We start from the raw sequence: 19,495 nt of genomic DNA on the forward strand, positions 1-19,495 counted from the left end.
ATGTTTTACAACTGACCTGCAAAGAATGTGTGTCAGCAAGGAGGCTCTGCAGCCTGCAGAGCATAAAATACAGCTGTGTTGTTTAATAGCATCTCATCAACCAGCTCGGAATAACAGGCAAAGATGATCTCAGGGAGATAACTCTCCTGAGTGTGTTAGAAGGAACAGCTCCGCTACCTTCGCCAGTGGAAGATTCTTATAAATTCACTCGGCCTGCCATCGCTCTGCAAAGGGTCAGGAGATGTACTGACAAAAGCAGGGTGCAAATGCCTCAGAACTTGGCCACACGCTAAGCAAACCCTCTGGATAGCTTCACACACAGATTAAAATGCCAGATGAGCCCACAGTGATGCACTTCCAATATGCTCACTAATTTATTAAGTTTATTCTTAGCAGGCCTGCAGAGCTCAGAAAGTTACATTTCTCCGTGACAAACGGTCGGCGCATTGGCTGCACAGAGTGTCAGTGCTGTGGCCGGATGGGGAACGCCGTGTGGAAGAACAGACCCCAGGAATCTCATAGCTAAGGAGACAACCCCGTTTTAAAAATCTCTATAGATTTATGAACAGGACCAGCACCACCGTCACGCTTCCCAAAGCCAGTGCTTCTGGCATGTAACTCCTGGCTTCCACCGACGTGGTGCCGCCTCACATTCTGCCCCTCAGCATCCCGAATTCTTACTGGGCTTTGCTCTCCACGTCCAATGTATGTTACACTAATATACCCCTCACACCTCGACGAAACACCCAATGTATGTTACACTAATATACCCCCTCACACCTCGACAAAAACGCCCAATGTATGTTACACTAATATACCCCCTCACACCTCGACGAAACGCCCAACGTATGTTACACTAATATACCCCTCACACCTCGACGAAACGCCCAACGTATGTTACACTAATATACCCCCTCACACCTCGACGAAACGCCCAACGTATGTTACACTAATATACCCCTCACACCTCGACGAAACGCCCAACGTATGTTACACTAATATACCCCCTCACACCTCGACGAAACGCCCAACGTATGTTACACTAATATACCCCCTCACACCTCGACGAAACACCCAACGTATGTTACACTAATATACCCCCTCACACCTCGACGAAACACCCAATGTATGTTACACTAATATACCCCTCACACCTCGACGAAACGCCCAATGTATGTTAGACTAATATACCCCTCACACCTCGACGAAACACCCAATGTATGTTACACTAATATACCCCCTCACAGCTCGACGAAACACCCAACGTATGTTACACTAATATACCCCTCACACCTCGACGAAACGCCCAATGTATGTTAGACTAATATACCCCTCACACCTCGACGAAACACCCAACGTATGTTACACTAATATACCCCTCACACCTCGACGAAACGCCCAACGTATGTTACACTAATATACCCCTCACACCTCGACGAAACGCCCAATGTATGTTAGACTAATATACCCCTCACACCTCGACGAAACACCCAACGTATGTTACACTAATATACCCCTCACACCTCGACGAAACGCCCAATGTATGTTACACTAATATACCCCTCACACCTCGACAAAACACCCAATGTATGTTACACTAATATACCCCCTCACACCTCGACGAAATGCCCAATGTATGTTACACTAATATACCCCTCACACCTCGACGAAACGCCCAATGTATGTTACACTAATATACCCCTCACACCTCGACGAAACACCCAATGTATGTTACACTAATATACCCCCTCACACCTCGACGAAACGCCCAACGTATGTTACACTAATATACCCCTCACACCTCGACGAAACACCCAATGTATGTTACACTAATATACCCCCTCACACCTCGACGAAACGCCCAATGTATGTTACACTAATATACCCCTCACACCTCGACGAAACACCCAATGTATGTTACACTAATATACCCCTCACACCTCGACGAAACACCCAATGTATGTTACACTAATATACCCCCTCACACCTCGACGAAACGCCCAATGTATGTTACACTAATATACCCCTCACACCTCGACGAAACGCCCAATGTATGTTACATTAATATACTCCTCACATGCTGAACATAAGTTTGGTATATGTTACGCTAAAATAACCCTCCTACCTCAACAAAACATCCTGTGTTACACTAATATATTCCCTCGCATGCTGACAGAACATATGTTCAGTGTGTTACACTAATATACCCCTCTCACCCTGACAGAACACCCAGTCATCATGTTACAATAATACACCTCCACATCTTAACAGAACCCATATTCAGTGACTGTTGCACTAGAGTAACCCACCCCTCCTAAGAGAACACCCAGGCAGTGTACACTGCATTCAGATAATCCTCACATCCTGACAGAACACCACATCAGTGTATGTTACATTAATGCAGGGATTTCTAAGCTTTTTGCCTGCATGACCCCATTTGAACAAAGTGTTTCCTGCCAGCCCAGCCAGCATAGCATGGAGGACGTCAGGACGACAGGATATATGACGATGCCTTCTCCAAGGGGTGTGTGTGTGTGTGTCAGAGGACAACAGGGAGATGAGTGATGGGTGACAAGGGTGATCAAAGCCCTAGGAAATCTTCCTTCGCACCCCCCCTCCCCGCATCCCTCTTCTGTTCTGAAATGTGATTTGTCCTTTTCATATGTGTTCATTTTTTTAATTGTATCCTTTGGTATATATGGTTGTGACTATTTTCTTCCACTATTTGATCTGAGGAAGTGGGTCTGGCCCACGAAAGCTCATCATCTAATAACCATCTTGTTAGTCTTTAAAGTGCTACATAGTCCTGTCTTTTGTTTCTCCTATGCCGAGAGATTGAAAAGACTGAGATTGTTTACTTGAGGGAAGAGTCGCATCAGAAGGAGCCTGATAAAAATGCCTAAAATAATGAGATATCTTGAGAAGGAAAACCAGGGACTTCTGCATGCCCTGTCCCAGCTCAGGAACAGTGGAACAATCAATGCAGTTTGAAGGACAGGAAACTCAGCTCTGGGAAAAGATATGGCTTTTCACATATGGCCTGATGGGGCTGCGGAACTCACTGCCACAGGAAATCAATGAAGTCAAGAACTTAGCGAGATTGAAAAAAGGTTTGGACATTTCTCTGGATAACATGAATAACCCGATTTCTCCCCCTCAGTGATACTGGCTTTGTGTCTGGGCTAATAACCCGGCTGCTTCAGGGCTTCGGCCAGTGTCTCATTGCTAAAGATGATGATGAGACCTAACAAGGGGGGAGATCCTTACAGCTTCCTCTGCAGCATCTGGTCCTGGATACAGCCAGAGACAGGACACTGGGCTGCATGTGGCCTGCCAAGGCACGTGCTCCTGTAGAGATTCCCTCCTAAAGGAACGAAGAAGCAGATATTTCCTTCCGACCCGACCCCAGAGCTCGGATTCCGGTTTCCGTCCCATTGCAAAGAGCCTGGAGGAAGGTGATCACGCCTGGGGGCAGCCTGCGCAGAGAGAGGCCCAGGGGCCCTGTCGCAGATGCATGGGAGTGTCCGGGGGCTTCTGGGTGCCTGCCATAAGCCTGACCCCCCTGCTCTGCTCTGCTCTGCCTGGTCCGGCGACTGGGCCTGGACCCGGTGGGCCGGCTCCCTGCATGGCTGGCCAGGCGCCCTCCTTCTGGCAGCGGGTCGTGGCACTGGCCAGCAGGGCAGGGTCGCATCCGTCTCAGAAAGCGTGAACTCAGCCCTGGGGACCCTTGTGAGGCGTCCGGGAGGGAGGCTGTCGTGGGTGCCTGGATGCCCAAAGGTTCTTGCAGGCAGGCTCCTGCTCCCCTGGCCGAGGGACCCTGCTGCGTGCTTGGAGGGGCGCAGCTGCCCCTGCAGCCCCGGGACGGGCAGTGCCAGCTCGGCAGTGAGACGCGGAGGCAGCTTGTCCAGCTTTACGCACGGGGACCGGGCAGCGTCTAGCGAGGACGATATCTTGGGGGCTGCGCATCCGCAGCGATGACTGGGGGAGGCTCTCGCAGCAGCAGGAGGAGCAGGGTCGCGGGAGCTGGAGGTCTCCGCTCCATGGGCCTGTCACGGCAGGGGTGGCTCTGGGGAGGTCTGAGCTCAAGCCCTTCCTTATAACACGGGGACGCTCCCTGAGCTGCGGCCGGTACCGGCTCCCACAAAGCCCCAGGACACTCGCCTGCCCCGGGAAATGAGCGCTTGAGCTGAGGCAGCAAAAGCTGCTGTGGGCCTGCGCTAGTTACATTCCAGCACGGTGCAGGCGGGATCAGAGCCCTGTGAAATCCCTGGCTCCCCGGGTCTGCTGGGACAGGAGCCGAGCGCCGGCTGGTCCTCCCGGTCCTGCTCTTTGCTCCTCTGAGTTCCAGGGAGGAGCTACAGGCTGGTCAGCTGATCCTTGGGGGAGAAGGAACCCTTCTGCTGTTCACACCTTGTCGGCAATGCCTGTGGGCTTGTGCGCTAGCTCCAGGTGTCCACTTTTCAGCCTGTGACCAGTTTCCCTGGGCTGCTGGCTCCTTCCTTTCACTCTCTGTGCTTGGCCCCCCGCAGCGTGTGGCTGCGTTTGGGTTCCCCCTTGGGCGATTGACCCGCACAGAATAATCCGCTTCCCTGCGTGAATTTCCAAGCAAGTGCCCCTGCTACAGTCCTGGAAGCAGTTGGGAGGCAGGAAGGGTTTCATAAACACCCCGCAGCTGCTGAATCATCACCACTAACAGCAGGTGACGTGAGCCCACAAATCAAGCAGGGGCTTGTATCAGCGGAACGATCCCCAGATCAGCCCTTTAATATGCAAGTAGCACTAGTCTGGGATTCCTGATGACACCAGCAGCAGATGCCTCCCACAAACAGAATCCTGCTTCTTCACTGTGGCTGCCCTAAGTCAGCTGCACAGAACAGACTCCGGCAGGTGAATCAAGAAGAGACCGATTTTCAGCTCTTTAGCGTCAACCTGTGCGGCAGCTGCACTGACATTGCCAAATGTACACGCACACGGAACACGCAGGCGCACACACACAGAGGAAGCATTCTATCTGTTGTTGCAGCTCCTACACAGCGTTGTTGTGGTTTTTAATAAGCTTTCATAGTTCATATTTAGATTCATCTTCATTGGACTTTTAAATTCCAAGAGCATCCCATAAAAGCTACAAAACAAAACACAACTCCCCTTTCTTACCCATTCCTCCCTCCAGAAGGAAGGACTTGCTTCCATGTGGGTGCATTTCCACGTGTGAGACGTACAGAGAATACAAACTTTGAATGGTTAGTAACTTTTAATCCTCATGGCCTAAACAATCAGAAAACTCTCCACCACTGCTGATCATAAAATAGGATCCCCCAAGGAATAAAGAGAATAAGAAAAGGGTTCTCATCATGTGAAACTCTTCGTCTAAGGACTTTCAGATACGTAAGTTCCACTCCCTGAGAACTGAAACTAAAACAGCTACATGAAGTGAAGGTTACTCACAAGAATCTCACAAATTGCACATGGAGAAAAACTCTTTTTGCCCACCGACCTAGCAAAAAGAACTGGCAAGTGTGACACCCTGTTTTCCGGTGCAAAGCGGCCCACTGCCCATTACGAGTGGCTCAGGAGATGGGTGCGGCAGCTGTGCATTAACTAAACTATCAGTAACTTGCTTGGGAGATAGAGGGTCAAAGAGGGCAAACTCCATGTTACCCAGAGAAATCCAAATCAGAGTTCTCTCCCCCCGACCCCAACTGCTCAACCATACATTTGTTAGCCTTGTAAATCCGACCCACCACAGATAGAAACCGAATGTTTCTTTGCCTTCTACGTCAGATCAACATCTCCTGATCTTTCACAAAGTGTAAATAGCATGGAATGCTGACGTGCAATCAAAGAGCGTGTGAATTACGTCCATCAGATCTGGAAGAGTGTTAGGATTTGGGTGATCATTATAAATAATCGGGATACTCTAGAAGTAATAGGAATTGTGTGGCATAAGGAAAACAGAAAGTTGAAAGATGTAAACTAGCACAGAACTTTGGGTTAGGAAGAGCAAGTGTTTGGAGGGGAGGGAAGTCCGGTCACCGATGTGGGCTACTATGGAAAAACAAACTTTGTAAGAGACCAAAGATAAAAAGCCTCCGATAAGAAAATGCTGGAAGAGATTTGTTATACAACATCCCCCCCCACTGCCCCTGGAAGCAGCGGAGAGCGTGTCGAAGCTGAGCAGTCAGCAGTAGACCTCAGAGAGTGGTCTCCTCCAAGGAGCCCGAGAAACGGGCATAGCAAATTGAGGTGGGACCCCAGGGCTGGCCGAGTCCCCTGCGGGATGGATGCCTGGGTCGGCCGTGTGGAAAGGACTCTCCCCACATCCCAGCTCACAAGTGGGGAGATTTCATTTCAGAGATTTGTGTTTCTCCTTCTGCTCTTCGATATAAACACCGGCGGGTTACTGGCCGAGTCTGCAGTCTGTACCGAAGCCCCAGGTAGCCCTGTTTTAGATTTGAACTCTGGCTATGTGCATGCCCTCCATCCTCAGTCCAAGCAAGTTACCCTCGGAGAGATGTGAACCGTAACGTTAAGCAATTGCTTTTAACTTTCTAGGCTGGTCCCTTTTGGCCATTTCAATACCAGGGACCGGAGACTTAAAAGTGCCTTCCAGCCACACCTATCCATGCTCCTGCTAGAAAGCTGAGCAGTGTGCTGGGCGCTGAAGAGTTGATGCTCTTAAATAATGTAGTCGGAACTCGTGGTGATTTGCTTTGTTCCTTGGGAAATACTGTTCAAGTGAAAAGTTGACCTGCAAACAACCTCGTGTACATTAGTACGTGAATGTCCGCTGCGTGCAATGAAACTAGCACTCTGCCAATCGGCAAACTGGCATCCAGCTGGCACCCTGGCAACTCGAACATTACTGTGTGTTCATGCTTGCACATGTGTGACGGCGCGTCGGGTTCCTCCGATCCTGCACCCCCGTAATGGCACAGACAGACTCCACCAGCCAGTAGAACAGGGGGCTTATTGCTTCTCCAGGACACAGCCCAGCACAGATGTGATGTGTCTACAAGAGCCTGGGCCAGGATGCCTCAGCCCCCTTGAAATGGGTCCCTGGGCCCCTAGATTCCAGCCCCCTCCTTAGTCTGTTTCCTTCATGGTTCCAGCCCAAGATTCCTCGCTCCCAGGTCCTGCCCCTATGACGCAGTGCGGGTACCTTGCTGGTTGCTATGCTGGGGCTGTGGGTGACCCCCTGTGACGTAGTGGGGGGTACCTGGCTGGTTTCTATGCTGCTGGCTCTGGGGGAACCCCCGCTGGCTGCCGTGGGTACCACGACCCAGCAAAACAGGATGAGTCACTATGCAAACCAGTGGCCAGACACCCCCCATGGAGAGGAACAAAGGAAGGTGGAATGCTGGCTTGGCTGGGGGGCAGGGCTGGAAGGGAGGGAGTTGGTTGCTGGCTGTCGGAGGGCATGGAGGAGAGCCTAGGAGAAGGGGCTGGAGTTTAGGGGCCCAGTCTCCCCCATCTCAAGGGGGCCTGAGGCATCCTAGCCCAGTTCCTGTGACCAGATTACATCTGTGCTGCGCTGTGCTGGAGGAGCAATAAACCACCCTCAATTCCACTGGCTGGTGCAGTCTGTTTGTGCCATTTCGGGGTGCAGGAGACGGGGGACCCCAACGCGCCGTCACACCCCCACTGGCTGCTGGCTGCAGCACGGCCCAGCAGGGCAGGGGATGAGTCATTATGCAAAGAGGGTCTCTCAACCTGTCCGACCAGCTACCCCCCAGGGAGAGAAACAAAGGAAGGTGGGATGTTGCCCCTGGCTGGGGGTAGGGCGGGAAGAGAGTTTCTGTCTGGGACCATGGAGGAGACAGCCTAGGCAACGGGCTGGGATTTAGGGGCCCAGTTTCCCCCATCTCAAGGGGGGCTGAGGCATCCTAGGCCTGCCCTGTAACCAGACGACATCTGTGCTGGGCTGTATCCTGGAGAAGTAATAAACTCCCCCTGTTCTACTGGCTGGTAGAGTCTGTCCGTGCCACTACGGGGGTGCAGGAGGCGGGGAAACCCCAATGTGCCGTCACACCCCCAAACCAGGTGTTCGTCTTCCCTCCCTTCCTGTGTCTCTCCCCTGGGGAAAGAGCCTTGTTATCAGGTGTCTGGGCTAATCCACATGTGGGTGAGTCAGAGGGAATCACACAGCCCAGCGCGGGGGGACAGAGCAGTCCCCCCCCTCCACTCCATCACAACATGCCTCAGTGCTTCTGGACTGGCTCCAGAGCTAGCATCACGCTGACCTGCCCCCATCAAGCCCCGGATCTCAGTTGTGAAGCACAAGAATTCGCAGGCCCTCTTTTTTTTTGGCAGTGCTGCAGGGACCTGGCCCCAGAGGTGCTACGAGGGGCTTAGAGAACCCATTGGCCACCTGGGCCAACCTGCATCTCCTGCCATCTCAGAGACGCCCAGCCCTGCTGCGGCACATGCTCCTGCAGTCCCACGGAGGAGCCTGTCCACCAGCGACCGGCTGCTCCCGAGATGGCTGCCAGGGGCCCAGGTCACACCCACTGGAGAGACTGAGGCTGCGTCTACACTGCAGCCAGTGTCCCGAAATCGCTGCTCCTCGTCTGCTGAGCGCGCCGCTACTTCCAAAGAGCACAGGCTCAGCGTTGCGACGCCCTCTGCCCTTGCTCCACGAGGCGCCTTGCAGAGCAGCGACTGATTTCAAAGTCCGCGCTGTGCAGGCAGCGCCAAATTTCAAAACGAGCTGTTTGAAATACCCTTGAAATGAGCTTCACAAGAGCTAAGCGGTGCAGACTGAGGAGCTTGCCTCGAGCTCCGGGTGCAGGGCAGACGCCCCTGGCTGGCCCACGCCTGGACACGCGAGAGGGTCCGTGGCTATTTGCAGGGTCGGGAAGACGCCAGGCGAGTGGCAGAGCAGAGGACATGTGTGCAGCTAACACAGACAAAGGCCCAGTCCAGGTTCCCCGGAGGGGCCGGCGACTGCGCATTCTGCTCCATGCACAACAGGTGACAGCGGCCAAGTCCTTGCCCGGAGCGGCCCTGCAGAGCTTGGAACAGATGCCAAGTGTCACAAGAGCTGCTGCATCGCTGCACACAGCACTCGGGTTCACCAGCTGGGGGCCCGTGGCTCCTGAGGGTCCCTCTCCCGCCCGGGTAGCATGCGGGAGCTCTCCAGTGCCGTGGGACAGCCCCCTGGAGCTCCACGCTGCACAGACAGGACACCGGAGTGGCAGGAGCAAGCCCAAATGCGGCTGTGGGGCCGGGGCTACATCGCAAGGTGGAATCAGGTGGGAGACTTGCAAAAGGAGCTGAGCCACCTCAAAGAACCCCCCAGGCCCACTGGCGCCCCTCCCCCGAGACCTGAGGTGTGAGGAGCACGGGGGTGGCATGGGCACTCCTATGGGGAGCCGTGGGCCTTTTCCCTCCGCACCCTCTCTGCTGAGCAGGCTCCCCGGACACACGACCCGTGGCCCCCGAGATAAACACTCCCGCGCCTGGGAGCTGAGGCAGCTTGTGAGCAGATCACCCCAGACCGCCTAGCTCAGCCCCAGACGGTGAGCACCCACCGGCCTCCTGCCCCGGCCGTGGAGGTTCAACGCCGTCCTCCCGGGCCCCGCTCGATGGGTCCGAGCGGAGGGAGCCCCGCGGCTCCAGTGTGCTCCTGACTGCCCGGCTCAGCTCCATGGGGCGAGGGAGATCAGCCCCTCGGCTCCTTCTGTCTCTGCCCTCGGTCCCCCATGGGCAGGCGCACGATGCGCTCTCCGTGGGGGAGAACAACTACGGGGCTAGTCCGGGGCCCTGCGAGAGGGGTGGCTGATGCCCCAGCCCAGCAGCTGCTGGAGGCAGGAACTGTCTCTCCTGGATCTGCCGGGCTTGCGAGCCACAGCGCACTGGGCAGGAGTGGGGACCGGGGGGCTAGGATCCCCTTCTGCCCTGGGCAGCCCTGGCACTCCGGGGGCAAAAGGGCTGAGACTAGCTCTCCAGCCCCGCGCATCTACCGAGCGCTCTGCTTTGTGAACCACCAGCCTGCTCCGAGCTCGGGGCCAGCTCAATGGCCCATGCCGGGTCAGATCAGTGCCAGGCCATGCTGGCAAAGCCCAGACCCCCCCCCCGTGCTGGCCAAGGCGTCTTTCCGACTGGGCCTCAGACCCTGCTCGCCCTTCGAGGCTCCCATCTCCCCAGCAGGGCTGCCTCCGGGGACAAGCAGCCGCTGGATTATCAGCGTGTTCAGGCCGAGTTCCAGCGGGACTCACCCAGCTCCCGGAGCGCCTGGGCGGCCCGGCCCCAGGACTGGCACTGGACAGACACGGCGAATCCCTGGCTGGCCGCAGATAAGCCCAGAGCCTCTCGGCTCGAGGCGCCCGACCAGGCCAAGTGGGCTTGGCCGAGCCTGTGGCCGAAACGACACAAGAGAAAGCGCGGCCGGGCAGGCACTAGCCTGGGCCCGTGGGCCACTGAGCACAGCTCGTGCCAGCATCGGCTCTCAGGCTGGGAAGAGCAGGCGCACGGCGCAATTCCCCCAGGGTGCTGTGGGCTGGGAAGGTAAATCCCAGCTCCCAAGGCCAGAAGGAACCACTGTGATCGAGTCTGAGTCCCTGTGGGTCCCAGTTCAGAGACCTGCCCCCACAAACACCCTTTCAGAAAAACATCCCATCTTGATTCAAATCGCCAGGGATGGGGGGTCCACCGAGAGCCTGGGTGACCTGTTCCCACGGTTAGTTCCTGTCACTATTAACAACTTACCCCTGGAGTCCAGCTCAAACTCCCGCCATTGGGTCCTGTTAGACCCTTGTCTGCCAGAGTGAAGAACCAATTCGGAAATATTTGTCCCCCAGGCAGGTCCCAGCAGACTGTTCACGTCGCCCCTTCACCTTCTCTTTGTTACGCTCCGTAGACTGAGCTTGCTGTACCAGCAGGCCAAGGCGCGGTGAGAGCAGGTTGCTATGTGGCAAAACCAGCAAAGGGGCCGGTGGCCTCTTAAAAACCAACAATTTTCTTAGGGCGAAAGCTTCTGTGAGTGGCACCGCACAGGGTCAGATGCGAGGTGTGAAAGACAGTCGGCAGGACACAGCGATGGGCGTGACATGGGGATTGAATTCCCTCGGGGGCCCACGTGCAACTCACAGACGCTTGTGCCCCAAGAAGAGCTGTACGGTCTGCTGAACGCCTTGTGGGTTTTGCTGAAACGGACAAACACGGTCACCTCACTCAACAGGGCGGGCGGGTTTACTGATCTTTTCATCATTGTTGTGGGGCTTCCCTGACCTCGCTCCAATTTACCAGCATCCTCCTGGCCTCCAGCCCTGGGCACCGCCGCCCCGGTGCGGCAGTGTGGGCTGTCTCCTCCCAGGACGCGGCCCCCTTTGGCCAACGTTGAACTGGGCGCTCCTGCTCTCTGCCCTTTGCACCGCGGCGGAGCCCTGTGCAGAGCCCCGTGTAGCCTGGGGAGGGGCTGACTGGCCATTACCCCCACAGGGAATGACCCTCCCGTAAGCCCTGCCTGCGCCTGGACAGCTGGACCAAATCACCAGCCTTCAAGCACCGGCTGAACTGAAGCTGCGGCGCCTTGGTCGCCTCTGGCGCCAGCCCTGCACTCTGCCCTGTGCACATGGCCCCTGCAGACCCACCCCCCCCAGCAGCCCTGCTTCCCCGGCCTGGCTCTGCAAGGCAAGGCCACAGGCACCAAGTGCTGAGCCTGTGAGCATGGCGGGGCCCAGGCCAGGCCCACTGGACCGTGATGGATCTGCACACGAAGCAGAAGGGGAAGCGTCCGCAGGGCCGTTGTCTTGGGACAAGATCCTCACCCGACTCAGCTCCTTCCAAGCCCGGTTCCTAACGTATTCACCCAGCTCCACGGACGGAGCTCCCGGCCGCCTGGTATCTCGCACTGCAACTTGGTTACTCTCCAAGGACAGAAATAAAGCAGGTACATTCCGAACTCTGACGCGCCCAGCCCTGAGCCACGTCCAGCGCCACGTGCTCCCGAGCCCACTCTCCGGGCAGGCGCGGGAGCCTACGTTCTGTGCCTTGCCCTTCCAAGCAGGCTGGGTGCCCAGCCTGTCTCCTGCTCCACACGGGGAGGGAAACGCGCCTGCAGAGCACGGCGCCCCTGCGTTTGCCGCGCTGGCAGAAGGGCTGATTCACAGGCCCTGGAGAATGGAGCCTCCCGGTTAGCCACAGACGGGATGGGGGCAGCATCAGGCCGCCCAGAGCGCCCCCTCCAGGGCCCACCCCGGCCTCGGTTTCTGCCAACCACGGCATCAGAGTGTGGGCACAAAAACCTCTCGGAGATGAGTCTTGTGTAGGCCCCATTGCGCCTCCCCACCTAATCCCGCTGCGTACCGGCCCCTGCCAGTCTGACCTGGGCTCCCCCTTCGCCTTCGGACACGGGCCCCACCTCCATCCTGTTAGCGCCTCCACAGCTTCGCCTGCCTTCCCCAGGCAGCCTGCTATCCCGCTCCAAAGCCAGCGCCCCCCGCGACACTTCCCTGCAGAGCCTCGTCCCTGCTCCCCCCACAATCCCCTGGGCACACGGGAAACCCCCAGAGCCGGGCTCCTGCAAGCTGCCCCCAGGTGCAGATGGGAGCATGCGTGAGAGTGCCCAGGGAGCCAGGGAGGGGTCGTGCTTGCCGGATGGGGCTGTGCACAAGTGGAAGTGGCCAGAGCCGCGCTGCTGGGCAGGGGGGTCGAAGGACCCATGGAGCATTGACCGGCGCGGGAGGACACTGTGTCCCGCGTGCGAAAGGGGAAAGGGGAGAGCCGGTGGCAGCAGCTCGGGCTCTGGGCTGTCCGCGAGAACAGCGAGGTGGCGTGGCGGCTCAGCAAGGGGAAGACAGCCAAGAGCAGACACCGCTGCTCTGCGAGGCCAAGCGCCGTCCAGTCTGGACACTGAACCTGGAAGCCAGAACAGGGAGCGTGCCGGACACTCCCAGAGGGACCGGGTAGGTAGGAGGAGAGGCGCAGGGAACTGGGCTTGTTCAGTCTGCAAGGGGAGGGGGGTTTGAGAGCAGCCTGCAACTGCTGGAAGGGGGGTTCCAAGCAGTGTGGAGCCAGGCTGCTCTCCGAGGTGGCAGAGGACAGGACGAGGCACCCCAGCTTGCAGCTCCAGCCGAGGAACAAAGCCAGAACTCGGATGTTTTGTCTCTTACGGTTCCATGCAGCCTCAGACAAGTCCGCCTACAGGAGCCTGGGGCTGTGCCCTTGTGTGGCGTCAGTCACAGCCCCCCTCTTCCCACAGGCAACTGCACGCAGGAGAGGGCAAGAGCTGTGCCGGCAGACGGGGAGCTGGCAGGCAGGCAGAGGGACGCTGGGACACCCAAATCCAGCCACACCGTGGGGGAGCCAGTAGAAGGGGGCAGCCCAGGGGTGCTTTTGGGGCCCCCCGCCATTTGCCTTAGCACCCGTGTAGCCCCCTGCCCAGCACAAGATCAGACGGAAGTGGGGCACGATCTGCTACTGCCCCCTCCCCTCTGCCCTGCTGCCGGCTCCCTGTCCGAGCTGGGGGGCTGGAGCATGGTGGAGTGGAGGCGAGGGCGCCATGGTCTGGCGCTGCCCCCCTTCTGCAGCTCGGCCCTGCCCGGCCGCTTTCCTCTCTGCCCTGCTCGCCCACCCTCCGTAGCCCTGGCGAGGCGTCGCTACGGAGATGCTGCTGGGATGGGCTTTCCACAAGCGCTGCCACCCCTCAGCATCGAGTCTGGCGCCAGACGTCACCACGTGCTCGGCCTGAGCAGGGGGGACCAGTCTCTCTGCAGCCAGCCCCTTGCAACACGAGACAAAGCCGCTGCCAAGTGCCCGGCTTGGGGAGCGCGCAGCCCTGGGAGCTGCTCCAGCGTCTGTGGGGTGCAGTGTGAGCCCCGGGGCTCCCACGTACCCTGAGCAGCCCCCCCAGGAGCATGCGGCCAGCCCCTGCCAGTGCCATGGCAAACAGCCCACCCCTCTGGGAGGCCGTCTCCCATGGCGGGGCATCAAGCAACTCTCCTGACAGCGGCTACAGACCCCCTGGATTTGCATCACCCTCTTTCCTTTCCAGACCCGCTCCCGAGTCCCCTCAGCGCTTCATTAGTGCAACTTCTCCACGCTCAGCTGGACGCCTCTGGAGCCTGGCTCAGCCAGCTCTTTACATCTGCCGGACACAAGTTACTCTCCAGCACTGACTGCCAAACCCCCACATGCTGCATGCGGGGATACACTTCATCCAGCATCCAGCAAGCACCAGGTGCCCCGGCCACAAAGCCCTCGTCAGACTAGCCAGGAGAGCCTCGCTCTCTGCCTTGCCAGGCGGATGTGCACCACAGCCAGCCACCCGCGCAGCGGGAAGAGCAGAGAGCTAATTAAGTATGAAACACGTTACCTGCAGGCTTCAGGCTGAGCTACAGCCTCCGGGCCGAGGTGCCAGGACTGACTCCTCGCTTTCTCCGGGGCTTATGGCGGCTCTATCGGGAGCGGGGGAAACGTGGAGCAGAGCAGGAGCTGGTTTAAAATAGAGCGCAAGGAGCTGGAGCGAGTGGAATTGGACAAACTCGGGAAGCGCTTTTCCAATAAAGTTAACTTCTTGCAGCCCACAGTGCAGTCGGGAGGCCCAGGGCTCGTCGGGGCGGGTTCTCCGCGGCTGGAGGGGGCTCCTGGTGGCCTTCACCTCGCTGAGCCGCCCCACAGGTGAGGGACGGGGGCGGGGGTGGTGTCCCGGCTCGTAGGGAGAACCAGAGATTTGTCTGATTAGTAGCAGGGGGTACGAGCCCCATGCACAGCAGATGGCGGCCTCGGAGCAGCGATCCCCACTGGACAGGGCCCTGTGACAGCCAGCCTGAGCACCGGAGATCCCCGAGCCCGCCGGGGGCAAGCCAGGCAGGCTGGAGCAGCCTCCCGGAGCCGTGCCAGCTCTCCTGGCGCGGGAAGAGTTAAGGAAGAGGAGGAGCCTCCTCCCCAGCGCTCAGATAGCAGCAGGAGCTGCACGTTCCCTTCCGATGTGCAGCAGCCCCCAGAGCGCCGGTCCCGCACTGGGCTGCCTGGGCCCGGGGCTCATCCCCGGGTCACTTTCCAAATTGGGCTCCGAACAGCTCCAGCCGCCAGCCCCATGCCCTCCTCCAGACCCCCCTGAGCCGCTCTCCCCTTGCACCAGGCTCTGGTCAGCAAGCTGCTTCCGAGCCCCACCGCCCCCTGGAGCCGGCGTCTGCACAGCCCCCGGCCCCCCCAGGCGCCACTTTGTGTGGGGGCAGCAGACACACCCTCTCCGCGGCTGGTCTGGGGGGCTAGGTGTGTCTCCAGTGGGCTGGGGCGGCCGCACTAGGCCCAGGGCCCAGCTCTGCTGCCCAGACTGGCGCGGGTCGCTGGGTGTGTGCACTGGGCGCCTCTGGAACATCCCCCAGGCTGCTCTCTGCCACCCCGCCCGTGCCTGGGGGGAGCTGCTAGCCCAGCAAGTAGCCACTGGGAGTGAGAGACTAGCACCTTCCGGCCCTGCGCTCAGCGAGCTCTGCTTCTCCGTCCGCCAGTTCCCTCCCCACGGAGCTCACCCAGGAGAGCTGGGGCCGTGGCGGCCCGGATCCCCAGCCACCCAATACAGCTGGGGCCGTGGCGGCCCGGATCCGCAGCCGCCCAATACAGCTGGGGCCGTGGCAGCCCGGATCCCCAACCACCCAGGACAGCTGGGGCCGTGGCGGCCCGGATCCCCAGCCACCCAATACAGCTGGGGCCGTGGCGGCCCGGATCCCCAGCCACCCAATACAGCTGGGGCCGTGGCAGCCCGGATCCCCAACCACCCAGGACAGCTGGGGCCGTGGCGGCCCGGATCCCCAGCCACCCAATACAGCTGGGGCCATGGCAGCCCGGATCCCCAGCCACCCAGGACAGCTGGGGCCGTGGCGGCCCGGATCCCCAACCACCCAGGACAGCTGGGGCCGTGGCGGCCCGGATCCCCAACCACCCAGGACAGCTGGGGCCGTGGCGGCCCGGATCCGCAGCCACCCAATACAGCTGGGGCCGTGGCAGCCCGGATCCCCAACCACCCAGGACAGCTGGGGCCGTGGCGGCCCGGATCCGCAGCCACCCAATACAGCTGGGGCCGTGGCAGCCCGGATCCCCAACCACCCAGGACAGCTGGGGCCATGGCAGCCCGGATCCCCAACCACCCAGGACAGCTGGGGCCGTGGCGGCCCGGATCCGCAGCCACCCAATACAGCTGGGGCCGTGGCAGCCCGGATCCCCAGCCACCCAATACAGCTGGGGCCGTGGCGGCCCGGATCCCCAGCCACCCAATACAGCTGGGGCCGTGGCGGCCCGGATCCCCAGCCACCCAATACAGCTGGGGCCGTGGCGGCCCGGATCCCCAGCCACCCAATACAGCTGGGGCCGTGGCGGCCCGGATCCCCAGCCACCCAATACAGCTGGGGCCGTGGTGGCCCGGATCCCCAGCCACCCAATACAGCTGAGGCCGTGGCGGCCCGGATCCCCAGCCACCCAATACAGCTGGGGCCGTGGCGGCCCGGATCCCCAGCCACCCAATACAGCTGGGGCCATGGCAGCCCGGATCCCCAGCCACCCAATACAGCTGGGGCCGTGGCAGCCCGGATCCGCAGCCACCCAATACAGCTGGGGCCGTGGCGGCCCGGATCCCCAGCCACCCAATACAGCTGGGGCCATGGCAGCCCGGATCCCCAGCCACCCAATACAGCTGGGGCCGTGGCGGCCCGGATCCCCAGCCACCCAATACAGCTGGGGCCGTGGCGGCCCGGATCCCCAGCCACCCAGGACAGCTGGGGCCGTGGCGGCCCGGATCCCCAGCCACCCAATACAGCTGGGGCCGTGGCGGCCCGGATCCCCAGCCGCCCAGGATAGCTGGGGCTGTGGCGTCCCGGATCCCCAGCCACCCAATACAGCTGGGGCCGTGGCGGCCCGGATCCCCAGCCGCCCAGGAGAGCTGGGGCCATGGCAGCCCGGATCCCCAGTTGCCCAGGGGGAGGGGCTCGCAGCAGCCAGACCCATGTACTAAGGACCCTCCGGCACCCCTGTTCCTACATGCACAAGGAGCTGCCAGTGCCTTGACCCCCGACTCCCTCTTCCACGGGGCTTACAAGGGGCAGCTCTGCCCTCAATGGCACAGGGCCATTGGGCCCCAAGCTCGGCAGGAAACTAGCCCCAGGGACGCCTCTCCCCCCTGGCTGGCGCACTGCCCCGTGCTGTGAGCTAAACCCCACTTCCTCCCAGCGACAGCAGGGGGGCTGTGAGGGAATCAGCGAGGGCTTGGGCAACTCTTCCCCCTCGCCCATCACCCTGGCATCGGGGAGCCTCAGGGTGTCTGGATGGGGGGTGACCCAGCAGGGAGCTGCAGGCGGATCCATCCAGGGCCCCCTGCAAGCTGTGAGCTCCCGCACCAGGCAGGGCCCCAAGGAAGGCAGAAGGGGGCATGGCCCAGTGCTGGCGGGAGCAGCGTCCCTCCTGCAGGCAGCCCAGCCCCCAGCGAGCAACAGGGCACCTGGGCTCCCGCTCGCTTAACCCCCCACACAGCAGAGACTAGGTAGGTTCCACACGCCCAGGCATCGCCCCCGGGGTCCTGCCCCCTGCGCATGGGCCCCTGCACTGCCCTGGACACACCCAGCCCCGGCCTCCCGATTCCCCATCACAGGAGCCAGCCCTGCCTCAGTGGAAAGAGCTACCCGGGGCCGCTCCGAGGGAAAAGCCACTTTGCTCTTTCCTGCCTTATCGCGGCTCAGCCAGCCGGCAGCGTGGCTGGGGGGCTGGGGCCGGGGCTGGGCACTGCGGATACAGCCAGCAGAGAGCTCCCGGAGCTATTCTTAGGAAAGGGAAAGTTTACACAAGATGCTGAAGCTTTAAACCCAGGCACCATAAATAGTCTATTTTTCAAGGGCTCCGAGGCAGTTGTAGGCTGGGAGCCAGGGCCGAAATTTGGCAACTGTCGTTGTTTAATGATTAATTCAAATGAGGTAACAAAGCGAGACATATCTATTAAGAAGGGTATTTGCAGCGTCAGGGGAGGATTCCAAAGGGCTGACTTTTCCCCCTTTAATCTGCAGACTTCTTGCTAGGAAAACAAGCTCTTCCTCCGGCGTGGGGCGTAGCGCAGCCGGCCCAGCCCCGTCGCCTCTGGCACCGGAGCGGAGTGGCTCTCGGACTCAGCTTTATCTTTATTGGTCTTTTCCTCTAAACAAAACGAAACCTCCACTTCAAGATTTTTCCAGCTTAAAATTTTTATTAGACTTTTAAGTAAACTCCGGTGTGAACCCCTTGGCTGCCAGCACCCCTCTGGAGCGGCGCGGCAGCCCAGCCATGTGCTCTGCGTGTGCTGGTTCTGCCCACTGCACATGCCGGGGTCAAAGGGCGGCTCTGCACGTCCCTCTTTGCACAGCAAAAGAGCTAGCCCTGGCAGCGGGGAGGGAAGAGCGGCTGACAGGCCCTGGCGTGGCCCAGCCCAGCTCCACGGGAGATGGGGGTGGGGCGCTGGGTCACAGGGGGCATGGCGTGCTATGGGCAGCAGCCCATGCCTGGCGTTCACTGCCGACCCGTGGTGTCTCCAGGTCTGCCTGGTGCCAAGGCAGGCTGTCTTGTGCAGTAAGGACCAGTCCAAAATGGGAGCCAAAGTCCGTGCTCTCCTGGGCTCCCTTGGGTTCAGAAACCTAAAGGAAATGAGGATTGGAGCTCGGGTTCCATCCTGCCCCTCGATGGGGCAGACCAGCTCCTGCTGGGGTAATGGGAGGGCACAATTAGCCCCGTGGGACAGGCTCTTGGCCAGCACGGGGTTAATGTGTGTGGGCAGCTGGGAGGAAGCGCCGGGAGCGTGTCTAGCAGGTTCACCCTCCCCAGGGCTCCGCAGCGCAGCCACATGGGAAAGCACCCAAGTATGAGGAACAGGGAAAAACATCCCCAAATAGTTTAGTCTTGTTTCCTGTGCGGAGGCTCCCAGACAGGGTGGGAGTCTCTGCTTGTGTCTGAGCTCAGATCCCAGGGAAGAGAGAAGTGGCTCTGGAGCCCTGAGTTGGGGAGGAAAAGGCACGGCCCCCCGTCCGTCCGGGCAGCCGGGCCAGACACCGCGGCCCACAAGGCCCCGAGGAAGAGGAAGGGCTTAGTCGAGGAACAGCCTTTGCGAGCCGACTGTACGCACAGTCCCAGCCACGCGGTGTAGGAAGGCTCTGCCGTCTAGTGGCCTCTCTGCAGCAGGGCTGGGAGACCAGGTGGCCTGGACTTGGCTGTGGGGCACAAGCGATGAGACTGGCTAACAGTGCCCAGGACACGGAGCCCTCCCGGGAGACCACAGGTCTGGACACCCGGCTCCCCCCGTGGCTACAGACGGGCAAACGTGACCAGCACCATGCAGCTGCCTGAGGGCAGAGCCCCGGGCACAGGCCTGTGTGGGCCAGACGCTGACCCGGGCCCTTTGCCCCAACGGCGGCGCTTTGCCCCGGGGGCTGGCTGCTCTCAGGCACGACTCCTGGCCCGGGGTGGCGTGTGGAGCTGAGAGCCCCGTGAGGCCCCAGCGTGGAGGGCTCCTGGACCCAGCGGGCCACACAGCGGCTGGCAGCCC

General features: G+C 59.8%; 1 protein-coding gene across 5 annotated transcripts in view; it reads right to left on the reverse strand.

The window, feature by feature from the left end:
- The window catches only part of MYOCD (myocardin), a 339,174-nt gene extending 324,355 nt beyond the window's left edge, over window positions 1-14,819 (reverse strand). For 2 of the 5 annotated variants that reach the window (XM_075903442.1, XM_075903439.1), the window contains exon 1: window positions 14,315-14,816. The gene's annotated coding sequence lies outside the window, so the exon portion shown is untranslated. Of the gene's footprint in view, window positions 1-14,314 lie in introns of all 5 variants that reach the window. The other 3 variants (XM_075903441.1, XM_075903438.1, XM_075903443.1) reach the window with 2 other exon arrangements.
- Window positions 14,820-19,495: the final 4,676 nt, after the last annotated feature.

This window comes from Pelodiscus sinensis, chromosome 20, assembly GCF_049634645.1.
Source record: "Pelodiscus sinensis isolate JC-2024 chromosome 20, ASM4963464v1, whole genome shotgun sequence".
Classification (NCBI taxonomy): domain Eukaryota; kingdom Metazoa; phylum Chordata; order Testudines; family Trionychidae; genus Pelodiscus; species Pelodiscus sinensis.